We start from the raw sequence: 15,986 nt of genomic DNA on the forward strand, positions 1-15,986 counted from the left end.
TTTATAAAGTATTAACCCTTAAACAGGCACTGGGACCAAGCCCTCCAGTTCCTGCACCTCTGTGCTAAGCTACAGCCAGTCCCTGCCAAGGGACTTTCTACATCCCTCTGGGATCCCTCCCGGATTAAAAATAAAGTAGTGCTGTCTCGAGTGAACTTTAATTTGGGTCGAATCTAATTGATTTGGTTCACATCAGGTTGTAGAAAACTGTCCCCACTCTAAAATGCCCATTGAAAAAGACCTACTCAGAAATAACTAAGTGTTATGCTGAAGTTCTCAATGCTACAGCAGGAAAACATGGAAGTAAAAGTAGATTTAGGGATTTCAGCGTGCTAAGTAACAGCTTGACCACACTGAAAAGTGATACAAAAAAAGTAACAACTGCACCCTAAAACCTGCAGAGTTTAACTTCTGAGGTAGAACATCTTCTGAAATCACAGCACGTTAACACAAGCTCTTAAAAAAAAAAAAAATCCAAAATCTTAAACTAAAGAAATTGTGACATTTTCAGCTACCATCCCTGCCCATGGCAGGGGGGTTGGAATTAGAGGTTTCTTCCAACCCAAACCATTCTACGATTCCTTGAAGTTACACTTCCTTTAAAAGAATTTGCTATTCCAATTTTTATTCCTTTTCCCCACATTTACAAGACCAAAAGAATGTATGTAGACACTTAAATCCATAAATGGTCAAATGCAAATCAGATTTGTCATGCCATCTTGCCTTTAACACAAAAAATACAATGCTCCCCTTTTAATATAAGCTGTAGTAGTACCATGGATCCAGGCAAACATCAGAGTATCATAATAACTATCTGATCAAATGCATATATACATATTTTCTAGCAGTAAAGTAGGAAAAATGTATTATTAAGAAGATGCCATAGGACAGCTCTAAGAAGACAGGAGGATAACAGAGCCTATGACTTTGCAGTGCCCCATTAACCATACCAAACCCTGTTAGTCCCCACCCAGCTGCAAATGAAAATATTCGAGGGCAATCTCTGCCAGACATCTATAAACTTGACCTTCTCTCTTTTTGGGCCTGACAAAGATTCCTTTTTTTTTTTTTTTTTCTTTCCACTTTTGCAAAAACAAAAGTAGGCTTATGTCAGCAAAATACTCAGCTGACCTTCAAGCAGAGAGATCTTAGAAGATAATGTGCTATTAATATTCTACTTAATATTTGTAGATGCTCAGAAATTGTAGCCAAGGTTTATACAGCCCATTCAGGATGCTCAGTGAAAGGAACAGAAGAGTTGTAAAAGCTGGAGGAAGTATTTTTTCCCTGAGGGGAAAGAAATCCTGAACATCCATAGGTATTTAAACTTGTGTGCAGTGAATACATTAATTCAAACATACACTAGTTAAAACTGAATTTAGCACACCATTAGGAAGGGACATATTTTTAGTCCCTGCTATGCAGTCTCTGTGTGTATTGAGCCCATAAAATTAAATTTGTGCAGAGAGGATGGCTGCAGTTGCAGGCTCATCTGCAGTTACCTGCAGCCCAGGTGGGGGCTCTTAGAGGTGCCCTTTGCTGGTTATTTCAGGTCAGGCTGTCACTTACCTGCTCCTCCCGAGCCAGACATGTCTGACACACACACAGACACCCCAAAAAGAAGATGTGTTCCACTTCCTTTCTCTCCCCTGACCGGCCCTTTGTGCCAGCTGCCTCGGAAAGGTGACAGTCCTGTGGTGCAGGAGACTGGAGAGAGCTCTAGCACGAAGGCTGAACATGCAAACTCTCATTCCTTGCGCCAGCACTCTTCCTGAGAGAGAGTTTCACTCTCCAAGTTACAGAGAAACAGGAATAATAATGGTAACTGAGGTCTTGGGAAGACAGTTTCTAGGAAAAAAATAGATTCAAGTGCTAAGGCTCCTACGGTAACATTATAACTGTTTTTCTAACACTGAGATGACCCTTGAGAAGGTAATTCTTCCTAGCTAGAGAAAGGTAATTCTTCCTAGCTGGAGACTACATGTTTCTCTTACCTGTGACTCACAGATGTCAGTAACAAGGAAGGCTGCAATTTGGGATGTGCAATTCAGTGCTCTTCCTAATCATGCCTGAGGCCAGGAAACTTCTTCTGCCTGAAGAACAGCTTTGTGAACTGCTATTTTTAGCTGAATTGCTGCAACTGGAGGAAGAATGAAGCAGGCTTTGGCCTACACACTGAATCAATATTCTACATATTTCCAAGAACAGTAACTGTGCATTTCCTTTCACCTCACTCATTTCTCCACGCCCCTGTTCTCAGTGTACCTTCTTCACAGGGGAAGGAAAAGGCAGGACATCCCTGCACTCTGCTTTCCAGGTGGGTGCTGTGCTTTTGCCAGGCACTCATCACTGAAAACAGCAAACTACAACACGAATAGAAGTCTGGTGAGTCACAAGCTTGACATCATTCCCTTTGCCTCCTTTGGTGGACCCTGGTAATTAATTTACAGATGTGCTGCTTGGGAATGCTCAGATTCCACCCGTGGCTTATTCCCTGCTTTATGATGACATAAACAGAGCTTTGCTCTGAGCTTATTCTATATTTAACACAGACTTTCCTCAACTCCCCACCGTATTTTGTAGGCAAAGGTCCAGATTCTGATCTCAGCTGCCTGCACTGATGTAAATGTGCAGTCACTCAATTGATGCCAATAAAGTCACTCTGGAAATCTGGGATGTGACCTTAGATATCCCTCTCGTGTCAGTCCCTGCAATCACTGAAACAACACAACTTTGGAGCTGGTGCTGGCCTTCCTGGTGGAGTCTCCCATTTCCCAGTTACATATGGTTTATGGTCCCAAGTGAAACAGAACAAAGTCTTTAAATTCCTGTACTCCTACTGAAATGGCTGCTTCTGGAAACAGCAACTGGTGTGCTTCTGTAGGAACTGGGGACATTTCAGTAGCAGATGCCAGGAGAAGTCACAGAATCACAGAATGGCTTGGTTTGAAAGGGACCTTAAAGACCATCTAGTTCCATTTCTGTGCCATGGACAGGACATCTTCCACTAGACCAGGTCACTGAGCACAGGTCACAGTTCTCTGGCTGTCAGAGCAAGGGGTGTGGACACTTTACTGGCTTTACCGAGTCTCAGAAGAGCCAAAAAATTTGTAGAGGTTACAGCATGCATTCAGAGGCTGGCACAGCCATCAGCATGTTAGTGCTTTGAAGCTTTGGCATATTGGCTAAGACTCTCTCTCAGCTACAATCTCCAGCACGGATTCCTTGCCACTAACAGTACGGAGGGAACAGTCTCATCTGTTCCTAAAGCCTGGGCTTTTACACAAAGTTCACCTGTCCTGTTTAAAACCGCACTCTAGCGCACTTAAAAAGGCCACAGCAAGAGAAGTGGGGCAAGGCATGAGCTTATAATGAATGCAATTGCAACATAAATCTAAGAAGTTTAAACAGGATGGAAGATTTATTCTCTTTTCAAAATTACTGAAGTTTTACAAAGGAAGAAAAACTTTTTTCTCTGTCCAGAGCACAACTTTCCTAGTTGAGGAGGGATACACCACAGACTGCTGCAAGTGTTCTACCAACTGCCTGGGATTCACACAACAGGACATTTTTATCCCATGCAACAATAAAGCTGAAAATATAGACTGGTCAAAAGGGTACAACTGTAGCAAAAATATAATTCTAAGTATTTATTTTGGCCTTGTGAAGGATTCGATTTCAAGGTTACGGGTGCACAGCTGAAAAAACGCTGTGCCTTTCCAATGCAAGCTTTTAGGGAGAGGGATGATTTAAACCAGGAACGGTGCTTGTCCTTAGAAGGAAGAATGCTAATGAAGTGTTTGTAAGGCTCAGGATGTTTTCAATAGCTGCTAAATACTAGAAATGGCATTAAGATGATTCACTGCTACACACCAAATAAAAGCTTCATGCATACAGAACTCTACAGATTGCAATATCAGAGATTACTCTGGTAATAAATTCTAATTTCACCTTATCAGGTAAAAAAACTCCAACAAAACAAAACACAAAATAATTCCCCAGAAAACCCAACAATCACAACCCCCAAACACCCAGTCTTTACCTCCACAAAAAAAAAAAAAAAAAAACCCAAAAAAAAACCAAAAACAAAAAAAACCCAAACCCAAACCAAACCCACCCCAAAACCTCAAACCTCGCTCCTTCACCTTTGCCTGGGACACTTCGTTCAGCTCGTTCCTAGTTCAGAATTATTAACTGCTAGAATGTCATTGCTACAGAGAAGTGTTAGGTGATGGATCATAAATGTCATCTACGTGGCTCAGCAATCCCAGCTCCTCACAAACCAAACAGGAGGACTAAATTCAAAAGCAGAAGTAACCAGTCAAATCAGAGGAGCACCAACTTGCATTCCTCCTGCACACACTAGAAAAAGCAACAAAGCTTGATCCGGCCTATTCCTTATCTGCCTGGAGACAGAAAAAATGCCTCCTGTCTAGGAAATGGGTCCCTTGCAGCACCCAGAAGGCTGGGGAGTTCCTGAGTTTATTGTGTCACAGCCAATAATTGGGAGGGGAATGATATGGTTTTCTATTGAACCTGTTCCTGTTTTGGATCTCATAGCCAGTTTGGCTCATGCACTGTGAGAATAGTGCCTTTGGTTTGCTTTAAACCCAATAGTGCATTTCATATTTGCAACTGCATACTACAAGAACTTTCATTTGCTTTCTTTACTGTGAGTTTAACAGTGACATGTTCAAAGCAGTCACGGCACCTCTTAGTGAAGACAGTAAGAATTATATTTAGTTACAGATTTTAAAGCTGGAAGAGCCCACCATTACCATCCGTGTAGCAGCTCATGTCACAGAGACTACAGAACTTCCCTGAAATAATGCTGTTATAAACATGTGGGTAAATGTTTTAGAAACTAACCAAGGCTTCACTTAAAAGTTATCATTATAGACCCTGATTCACTATTCCAGTTGTTACCCACAATCATTGAAACTTCTGTATTTTATTTCTAGTCTGAATTTGATACTGTCCAGTCCATGAGGCAACTACTTGCATTCCTCACCCAATCCTAAACTCAGCTTACTCACATGACCCAAACATGCATTGAGAGATAGAATATGATAAAAATATTTTACAAAAAAGAGCCACAAGGCTTTTAAGGAGAAATGTGCTATAAATCTCTTTTTTGATATTTAAATCAATCAATAGTTCATGAAAGTTTGGTAAATTATCTAAGTATGTGTGAACACAATGCATTTCTAAAGAAATGCTATTTATTATGAATATGAGAATGTACATTGTCTGGGAGGTAAATTTCCTCAGTTTATTATTCCCATTTTTATGAATGAGGCCCTACCTATTGCTCCTTAGAAAGGTCTTTGGTAGAAATGACCTCTCCACCTAGAGGTAAGATAAACTGCATTAAAGCTGCTGTGCAGATACAGCCTTGTGAGCCCAATTTACAGCCTGCTGGAAAGAGATTCCTCAGTGGACAGGAGTCTAATAAAGCTCTTCGCTTGCACTGTGCTGCCAAGACTATTCCTGTTGTGGATAATGGCTGCATGTGCCTTTTTCTGCTGCAGGCACTTTTTTCTAGGATCTATGATGACATCATAAATTCTTCCAAAATTAATAGAGCAGCTATACATGTAAGTGACAATTAACCAATCTTACATTCTTTTAAAAACCCCTTGCTACACTAAAATCCCTTGCTGTGTTCAGGAAAACTACTGTCTACTTTGTGTCATAAAGCAGCAGGTAAAGGGATAACTAACCTGGCAAAAAATAAGTGTTGCTTAGGAACCAAGAAGGAAGGAGGAATAAGAATGCATTTATCAAATTCTAGTGAAAAAGCTGGCCAGAATGGAATTCAGTGGCACACTGGATCACAAAAATGTAAAACGTAGGCGGCAGCATGTTCTGAACACCAGAGCAACCAAAAACTGCTGATTAAGGTCAATCAGTAATTAAAAACCATAAAACTGCTCTGATTCCACAGAGGGTAATAAATCACAGCATTTATACAACAACACTGTATAGGAGTGTGTTATGCAAATGAGAGCCTCAGGGCACTGTTGAAGTCTAAGTAGTAACAAGGCGCTGAAATTCTGCAGGTAGAGTGTTTCTCTCACTTCCTCTGGGAATATGTGAGCATTCTCAAAGTCAGCAGCTCCATAGGTTAGATGGGTTTTCAGCTGAGCCTGGATGAGTGCCAGGATTTCTGAAAACTTACCATCCCTTGCCTGCCCAAACTGCACACGTAATGAATTAAGAATTTTCTGAGAACCCTTTCCAGCGATCTGCTCTGGTAACATCACACAAATGGCTGCTTGGATTAACAGCCCCAGCACTGTCCTGGGCTTGTGGATGAAGCCCCACCGATTCCCTCTTCTGAATTCCTGTCAGGCATGTTTAATGGCTTGGATCAGGCTGTCTTTTCAATTACACACAAACCTTGTGAAACATCTCGACCGGTAACCCAACACTCTGTGGGCAATGAGGAAACTCAATCCTCTTTCAGAAGATCACCAAAGTAAAGCTTTGCTCTCCTGTAACAACGAAGCTGAGATTCATCAACACACTCTGTTATCCTGCCTCAGCACCCATCGGTTCTTATCTGTTCTCAGAACTCTGCATTCCTCCATCCCTTTTCCAAGCACAGGCTCAGCTCCTGTGAGAGGACTTTAGACAGACAGAGCTGTGCAATAAAACCAAGCTGCTCTCCCAGGTGGGTTTGTGTTTCCTTCCCCACGCTGAAATGAAAACCTCCTGTCTCCTCGCCTTCCCGTTCGAGATGAATTACCCGTGCAGGTCCTGCGCTGCCAGCTCTGGACTACTGACAGTATCATTAAGCTCAGCTCCACCAGGGACAGACCTCTTCAGACACTGAACAGTAATACTTTTATGCTGCCTTAGGAGTTTTGCGGCACTGCACGTTGCGTTGGGAAGCAAATCCCTCTCCCAGTGCAGGAAAAGGCACGGGCAGAGCGTTCAAAGAACGCGTTGTTAGAGGTCCCTCTGTGTTTCTAGAGAGCAAACACTGCCTTTTCTTCTGGAAGTGCTCAAGACAGAACAGGCTGCTCTTCTTTCTTTGCTGTTTGCTAGGAGTTCACAATAAATCTCTGAGTTGTGCCACAGGCTGCAGGCACAAGAACGTTGTGTGAATACCCTGTGTGAGCAGGTGTGGGGGTACTGACAGCCCCAGGTACCTTTCCAAACCCTATGCTGGAAAAAAGAACTTCCTGTGAAGTGTGCACACCATTGCACAGTGCCTACAGGTAGGAGGAACATGTTTTAACTAAGGAGTGGTTGAAGTAAGACCCACTGGTGTCCGTGGAACATCATGGACATGCAGCTATGGAGCTCTAATGAGCTATGGAATGCTTTTGGAATGACACCGGCTGCTGTAGCATCATGATTCTGCTGTTGCTAAAATAATTGCCTCAGCTTAGAGGAAGTTTTACTGCTTTAGCTTCCTCTGTTCCCCAGTGCTAGGCCTTGTAAATGCTGTGAAATAGAAACTATCACCACATTCAGCAGTGAAAAAAAAACCAAAAAAAAAAAAAAAAACCACCACACCAACAGAGGAAAAAGCTCTGAGAAACTAATTTCCTCAACTGGGTGTCAGCAGTTTCTGTATCAGCCTGCGAAAGCCTTGAGTTATTTGATCTTCAGGTTACATTTCTTCCCCGAAAATGGACTTTAAGTGCATATATTTGGCAAAATCTACTCTTAAAGTTGTAACAATCTGCAGCTGCCGGTAGGTCAATACTTTTATATATACATACATGATGGATAAAACAATAGTTGCTCCTTTTAATTTTTGATGCTCTTTATTGCACAGGTTCTTTCACTCACAGAACTCCTGCTACCATAAACCCTAAGAATTCTGGACACAGTAAGAACATGTACGGTCTAAGCTTTCACTACTTCAATCGTCATAAAATAAAAACCTAAATTGCCAGTGTTTGTGTTCAGGGGCCTGTGGCCCTGAGTGGGTGGCCGCCTCCAAAAAATCCCAACAACCAAGGATGTGTCCCAGACCCAACCTGCCCCCACCTCAAACTTGTGCTGCTAGGACAGTCCCCAGCGTGTGAAATCCAAGAATGAAGAAGAAATGTGTTGCCCTTTTTTCTGACATGTAGCAATGACCATTTATAAGTAAGCTGCATCCATCTTTTGGTTTGGGTAAAGAGATTTAAAAAACAAGCTCTTTTTTTAGTGTTATAGGAAATTCCTTCTAATGTTGTCTCTAAAGTAAACAACTGTAAATGTATTCATGGGCATTTATAATATTGCCAAAGATCTATGCCTTCAGATCATGGATCAGGCACCTAATTCTCATGGGATTTGTAAAAACATTTTTGTTTAATACATTTTGGATCCTATATCTCCTCTGAACTTTGTAGTTTTAATGCATTTTCTCTTCATTTTTAAAGGGAAAATAGCAAGAACACTCCCACATTTTTACCACAAATAATCTCAAGGGATCTTTCATTTACCTCTCACACTCATGTTTGAGCCCATAAGTAAATTTCAGATGCTGATAAAATTGTTAAAGCCAGCAGCCCAGCAGCTGTATTGTATGTCTTTAGCTGTATTTCACCCTTATCAGAGGCAACATCCAAATGTTAGCCGACATTAATGATAAAAACAGACACACCTATTTTACATAGAAGAAAATACCTGGTTTAGAATAATCATGGAAGAAGTAGAAACGCTGTGTAGTTCACTAAGTGATCCGTGACTGACACTGCGTAGAGGCAAACCACACAAGTTGCTTTCTGAAAATCAAAGAGGCCTATGTGTTTGCTTGGTGCCGAGGCTGTCACTGATTAAAGATGGGCTTGGCAACTGTATCAATGGGGCTTGAGCAGGCAATTCCCTGCTATGGCAGAAACCGGGAGCCAAAAACCTAGGAGGTCCCCTCCAGAATGGCCTTGCTTGCAACTAACTCCAGTCTCTCTCGTCGGATTTCAACCGCCCGGATGAACACATTAATCTCCCTTTTTTGGTTTACAGCAAATCATGCCAATCTCTGGCTACAGCAGAGCTCTCACAGTTACTAGCAATACAGATCAAATCCACAATTCTGTTCCTAGATGGCTCATTTCAAACTCACCAAACAAATATCCCATAGTACTCATTCCAAGGATACAGTAACTTGGATATGCCTGGAGACATGGAACAGGAAACTTGGTTCCTTTCCATATTTTATGACTAACAGTGTGGGTGTATTAACTCTCAAGTGGAAGGTATTGTGATCAGACTTTGATCCAGAGCCTTGATCCCAGTCTACTGTTTCCAATACACAGCATATAGTCAGAGAAAGAGTCCCTTGGGTAAAATTTTGGAGTTAAAAAGATTTAAGTGTGCGAGGTTGGAACCAACCCACAGAATTAAGGAATATACGGTCAGTGGAGACTCATATCACTCAATACACATCACTCAAGGTTTGCATATGGAACTCCAATGATTCCCAAACTACAGGATTTTCTCTTCACCTGTTGCTTGCCACAGACCACTGAACCACAAAATTCCAATACATCACACACAGAGAGCTGTAGGGATGCACAAGAAAATGCATTCTGAGGAATGTTAAAATTGACTAAACTCCCCGTGAGGTCACCTTTTAACCTGCAGTGCCAGGACCCCAAATATCGGCTGCCACAAATTCTCTTGGAACCACTTCTATACCTTGCAAAGAGACATGAGTCACCAGTAAGGCTCTGGGAACTCTGCAATTTGCCCAACACAACAAAGTGTCAATCCCAAAACACCCTGGTACAGAAAGCAGCCTGCTAGGGACAGAGAGTGCTTGGCTTTGCCTTGCAGGAACCTTTAAAGGTCTGGTCTGGCAACAGCACAAACTGAGATCCCAAAACGTTTTCTGGGCTGCAGCCACTTACACCTTAGGAATAGCTCTGTCCTGATGCACAGCAAAAGAAGTGGGGAGGTTTAATGTGGGGGGATCTCCCTTCAATCCAATTTATCACTGATTGGTTGTAGAACAGGATCAGCTAGAAAAAAGGCTTTCCCAGTGGGATTTCACCAACCCCATGCTTATTTCACTGACTTTCATAACACTCAGGGGAGCCTCAGAAATCCAGATTACTTTGCATTTTGGAAAGCCCAGTGAGGTTATTACCAGAGATGTAAGAAAACCAATATTTTGGTTTTATATTTATGATCTTTTTTCCACTTTTTGCATTTTAAGCATTGGTATTTCACAGTTTTTCTTTTTGCCAGCTGTTCCCCTATAAGAAGGGTGAGCTATAAAACCAGTTCCAAACTGTAGATGGTTTTGTAATCAGATGATGTTAAGGGCAGCAGCTAGGGACAGTAGCACTCAGTAAAACTTTACTAGTTAAAGTAAAACTGGCACCAGTATTTTCTCTGTTAATATGATTAGCCCACTGGAAATTACTGCATGACACACTGTGCTTTGAGCAATCTGTCTCCTTCCTTTGTTGTTGCACTGATCACAGAGATCTCCTTAAGGACATATTTATATGTTTTAGAAATTCCTCAGGAAGAAAATGTAATATAGCATTGATGCAAATTGCTGTAATACCATGTACTGAACTGATTTTAGGATATTATGAATATTGCTGTTTCTATGAAAATTGAGCACCAGTTTATGGATACAAAATCCAAATTCACACAGGCAAAACCCAAGCACAGACACACACACATACACACTTGGTGAATGCTTTTGGAATCAGTCCAGGATGACTTATTTTCCAACAGTAAATTTCCTCCGTGTATAGCATTCACTAAACACTGTGAGCACTATGTACAACACTTTAACAGGATGAATTACACCCTGGGCAGTTTTTAATGCCAGGATAGAAGAACATCAGCCAAAAGGTAAAACTGGGAGAAAAACCCCACCCATATTCCTGCTTTTAAGCCAGTCAATATCAGTATCAATGTCAATTGATACTCCTCTTTGTAAGGACAGGGAAAATAAAACAAGTGTGCATATATGTTAGAGCTTCTCAGTGACAAATAAGCAATTTGAAGCGAAAAACTAGGAAATCCACTTATGCAAGGTCTAAGAACAGAACTGGAGTTTCCCAGCTCTACAAGTGGAAGAAAAGCTCCACAGGAGGATTTAAGAACAGGCAAGTGTGAAGCTGGCTCCTTACTGAACTTGAGCAATGTGATTTCTGGTTTTGCATTTCCCAAGCAGCCACCATGTTTTATGTCCATAGCCTGCATTATGCACTTTATGACTGGGACACATCACACATCTATTACCTAGGATGACTAATTATTTGGGAATTACTGCAGTGAGTAATGCCAGCAGAATTTGCTTTATTACCTCAGCATAGCTGAGCTGGAAAATGCCTTATGGATATATCTAATTCCATGAAGACAAACAACTTTATAGCCATCATTAACACAAACTGTAAACGCCAAATATGCAATTCTGTAGGAATTCTTGGAGGCATGGAAGAAACCCCTGACAGCCTACCTGGAATATAACCCACCCATGCAACGTCTCCGCTGTCCCATCTAGGGAGAGGGAAGCAGAAACACGGCAGCAATCAGAAAACACGGCTGTGATTTGCCAAAACACAGGGAGCTCCTGTAATTCAGTACAGATGTAAGCCCGGGGTAAGTCTGTCAGCATAATCAGGATTTTCACAGTATGAGAGTCCTGCCTCCAGGCATTTGGAAACACCTTCTCCCTGCTGGCCCCTCACAGTACCTGGGAATGGAATGAAACCAGACCTGCGTTCTGCACCATCTGCTTTACCCCACACTGACTGTGGCCCTGATCCTGCACACGCTGCCATTCACAATCAAAAGTCCTATCATAAACAGCCCTGCTGCTCATGTGAGGCAAGTACAACACACGCATGGTTTTTGGCAGAAGTGGAAATCGTGCCTCTTTAGGGGCAACATGGAATTGCTGACTGGATAGGAATGGGTCCACAAGTGTCATTTCACTGTACAGAAAAACATGAGCTAAAAACTAACTGCAGAATCTGAGTTTCAATCACCAAAATTAATGCCAGGCACAATGTACTCGCTAAGCAATAAAGGTCTCCCAGAAAATTGATAAAAAAGCAAAGCAAATAATAGGCAAAAAGATCCAACTAGTAAGGATCCAACAGTGCTGCTGAATTAAAACAGGCCAGGTCACTCTTTCCTCTGCTTTTTTTTTGGGTACAAAGCTGTATAACACAATCAGAAGTAAATACTGGGTATCACCAGCTTTATCCTGATAATTCTCTTTTCTAGCAGACCCAAAACCTTTCAGAGCACGATCCCCTTCCCAAACAAAGTTACGGGCTGGAAGACCATATTTGGCAAAGGTGAAAAAGCAAGGAATGTAAAAAAAAAAAAAAAAAAAAAAAAGAAAAAGAAAAAAAGTGCAAAGGGAATAGTTTACTTTATGAAGCAGACATGTTTCTCCCCTTTTCCTCTATCCCTTTACAGTTTCTCCAGCTCATGCTACTGAAGGAAAGGACGTGATTGAAAAAAGCTGGAAAGCTGGTCTGGGGCTTACGGGGACAGTTCTGAGCTCTGTATTAGGTACTACAACAGCACAAGGTACTAAGTGGCACCTTGTGAATAGTGTTGTTCACACAGATACTGCTTAAAAAAAAAACCAAACGTGGAATGTTTAATGGCTTCACAAGGATCAATTATAAAGGTAAGGAAGTTTTGAGTTTATATAGTTCAATTTCTGGAAACAGTAAGAGCCTTTCAGTTTGCCAAATGAATTAGTAAATGAATATAGAATTGCAGAGTTTGCTAAGCCTCTAGAGAAAAAAAATTGTGGTTGAAACTGGTACTGCAATTTGTTAAAAACTGTTTGGAAACCTCTGGAAACACAAGGAATTGCTTTCCATGTTCAAGGGCAAGCCAAAGAAAGTGGAACAGACCAAATTCATCAGTGCTGAGCATTGCCTCCTGTCTGTTTAGCACACTGTGTGAGACCCGTGGGTTTAGTGATCCTCAAATCCTGCAGTTCATCGTGGATGTGCTGCAGCACAGGCATCCCTGATCTAGAGGAGATTTTCTCCAGAGGAATCATCTCATTTTTGATTGGAGTTGCCCTGGTACTCTGACACAACCATAGTGTCTTGAAATAATTCTGAATCTACAAGGTACTTCCCAAGCAGTGTTTTCTGAACCCTCACTTTCATTTGGGAAAAGGGGTCTTGGCCACTTAGGACCCAACTGCCCTTTCCTTTTAACAAATTCCGTAGGGATCATATTGCTTTTTTGAAGAATAGGAAAAGAGAATGGGCAGTTCAGCCAGTCCCATTTTGTATGAAACTACAACTGGGCTCAAATCAAAGTTTCAAAGCACATGTAAGCAAAGAGAATGCTGGAAAGGGAGTCTGGAACAGAGACACTACAGCAATCACTTCGTATCTGCAATTATTTTCCCCATGAGGAAGTTTGGTCCTCTACATGTTGATTCATGATGAAAATTTGGGAGGAACAGAAACTACTAAATACATGATATAAAGTACATCCATAAACACCACATGTGCTCTGTTATGGAAAACCTTATTAGGCAGAATATGTGAAGGCTCTTTGCAAAGCAGCCTTTGAGGAGTTCCACCCTGGATTTCTTTCATTCCAGACCGCCTGAAATCTGGGTGTGAGCAGTGCAGGGGTGAGAACACACATCAAGGTACCATATGACTACACTGCTCCAACATGCTCTGGAATTGCCAGGGAAACACAATGATATTTTTTATTAGGAACTGAGAAGAGAATTGACAGCAAGAAGAGAACCCAAAGGGCAGCTCTGGTTGTTTATGCAAATTGTCACAGTGCTTCAGACAAATCTCTTAGGCAACAAATGACAAGAATTTTGGATAGGTTGTTCTCTCTCAACAGAAAAGGAGTGAATTCAAAAACCTTATTAAAAATACTCCAGATGCTATTGTTTTTAAAATGTATGAATTAGGTTTTCATTTCTTTCCTATCACAAAACAATTCCAAAACAAGAAAGACAAAACTCCACATAAATTCATTTTTTCAATTAAATACCAAAATAATTTTAACACGAAGCCCAACAACCTCTCAGAATAAGAACACATATACTTTAAGATGGGGGAAGTGGGAGAAGATAAAAAAGTCTTAAGTCAAATTACTAATTGAAGACCTTATTTAAGCTGAGGTGACTGCGATGCCTGTGATTCCTTTGCAGAAAGGATCTGGAGAGAATGAGCGGTTTCAAGGTGAGGGCAAGCGACCTTTCCCTCTTCCTGTGCTCACTTTCCTTTTGTCCCCTGCCTTTCAATTACCAAACAGCTTGACTGTGCCTGCAGAGGAGGGAATGCAACCCCGGCAGCCCACGGCCAACATCACTTGCCCAAAAGCCTAAGCTGGGCACACTCGCAGATTCTGTTCGAGAGTTACCTCTGATCACATGAAGTTAAAACTTTAATTGCTTCATCTCCACTTACAATCGCCCCATACCAACCTATAATCTTTGTGAAAAGCACTGCCTTACCATCATGCTAGTACCTACCACCAAGGAACAATGGAAACGAGGCAGTAAAGTGGAAGAAAACATTCCGTTACTACACTAGGGCAAGTCTTGGCACATGCTAAGATAAAACAGAGAACAGTGTTTGTATTGTGGGCTGTTTTTTTTTGAAAGGAACAGTGACAGAACATGGTATAAAACCTGCCCTGGTGAACTGGCACAACCCCATTTAGTGCATGAGCAGAACCACAGAATATGCCGAGTTGGAAGGGACCCATCAGGATCAGCGAGTCCAACTCCCGGCCCTGTCCAGGACAGCCCTGAGAGTCACATCCTGCGCCTGAGAGCCTTGTCCAAATGCTCCTTGAGCATAGCCTTGGGGCTGTGAAGGCAATCCTTAATCCTTTTACAGCGCGTGCGCATTCCAACTGTGCAGGGGATCCTTAATCCTTCCACAACGCTACCATTGTGTCGTCTTCCATTTATCTGCCAAAGCAACCTCCTTGAAGCCCAGCACAGGGCCAAAAGAATCCCAAACCACAAAAACCAGAGAGACTTACCATTGCAGCGGGCACACGCGATCCTGCCATCTTCCAGGAGCACATGGCACGGGAAAAGCGCTCCCGGGAAAAGCCCGTAATTCCACGCCTCGGCCACTACCGAGCACCGCGGGCGGGCAATTACCAGGCCATGAGGGCCCTACGGGGTCGCCCTCCCGCGCTCCCAGGGGCACCACGAGGCGCAGCCCCGAGGCCCAGGCCGTGGGCCGAGCCTGGCGGCTCCATCCTGCTCCGGCCGCCTCCACCCATCCCGTCCCCACAGGGCCCGCACGCCGTACCCCGGAGCGGCGTGGCCACAGCCCGGGCGGGGATGGCCCCCACCCAGCGGCGGCACCGCGCCTGTGTGCCCCCGAGCGCGGCTCCGCGCTACGGAAGGGCTGGCAGCCCCTCCCGGCTTTCCTCCTGGAGCGTGTTTATGACTACGGGACACCTTTCCCCGGATGCTTCGAAAGGCTGCGCTGGGAAGCGTCTCCGGGAAGCCTTTGAGGACAGAGATCAGGATTTTTAAGTAGCATCAAACCAGCTGGATCACAGGAGAAGAGCCTGCAGACAAATTAGATGGTGTTGGCACAAGCTGGGAGCGCTGAGCTGCAACGCCCAGGGCACCGTGCCATGAAATCCAAGTGCTGCCAGACTCCGGGCATTGTGAAACCAGGGGCTCACCTCGGAGAAGTCCATGTGTGCAAATCCAGCTGTCAGCCGCTGAAATTGCTGCACCTCTTTCCTCAGATAGCACCGTAATTTAATTAAGTGTTGATGTGTTCTGGGTGGAAGCCTCTCAGCAGCACTGCTTCTGAATAAGCCATTTCATTTCAGAAAGGGAATGGGAACAGAGGCCTTTCCCATACTACAAAAATATTTTGGAACCAAAGTCAAATTCCACTTATCATTGCTTTCTTAGTAGTTGGATTTAAACTCAAAGGGAAAAATAAAAACCTACATCACAAATTATATTCCTATAACTCATTAAGGGTGATTGCAAAATCAGTGGAAAGGCTTTAACCAAATCTCCC

At 42.8% G+C, this 15,986-nt stretch overlaps 1 long non-coding RNA gene across 1 annotated transcript in view; it reads right to left on the reverse strand.

The window, feature by feature from the left end:
- Positions 1-15,433: 15,433 nt before the first annotated feature.
- LOC137472861 (uncharacterized) overlaps positions 15,434-15,986 on the reverse strand; it is a 42,914-nt gene continuing 42,361 nt past the window's right edge. The window contains exon 4 of the long non-coding RNA XR_010998448.1: positions 15,434-15,516. This is a non-coding gene — a long non-coding RNA (uncharacterized lncRNA). The remainder of the gene's footprint in view (positions 15,517-15,986) is intronic.

This window comes from Anomalospiza imberbis, chromosome 4 (assembly GCF_031753505.1).
Source record: "Anomalospiza imberbis isolate Cuckoo-Finch-1a 21T00152 chromosome 4, ASM3175350v1, whole genome shotgun sequence".
Classification (NCBI taxonomy): Eukaryota; Metazoa; Chordata; class Aves; order Passeriformes; family Viduidae; genus Anomalospiza; species Anomalospiza imberbis.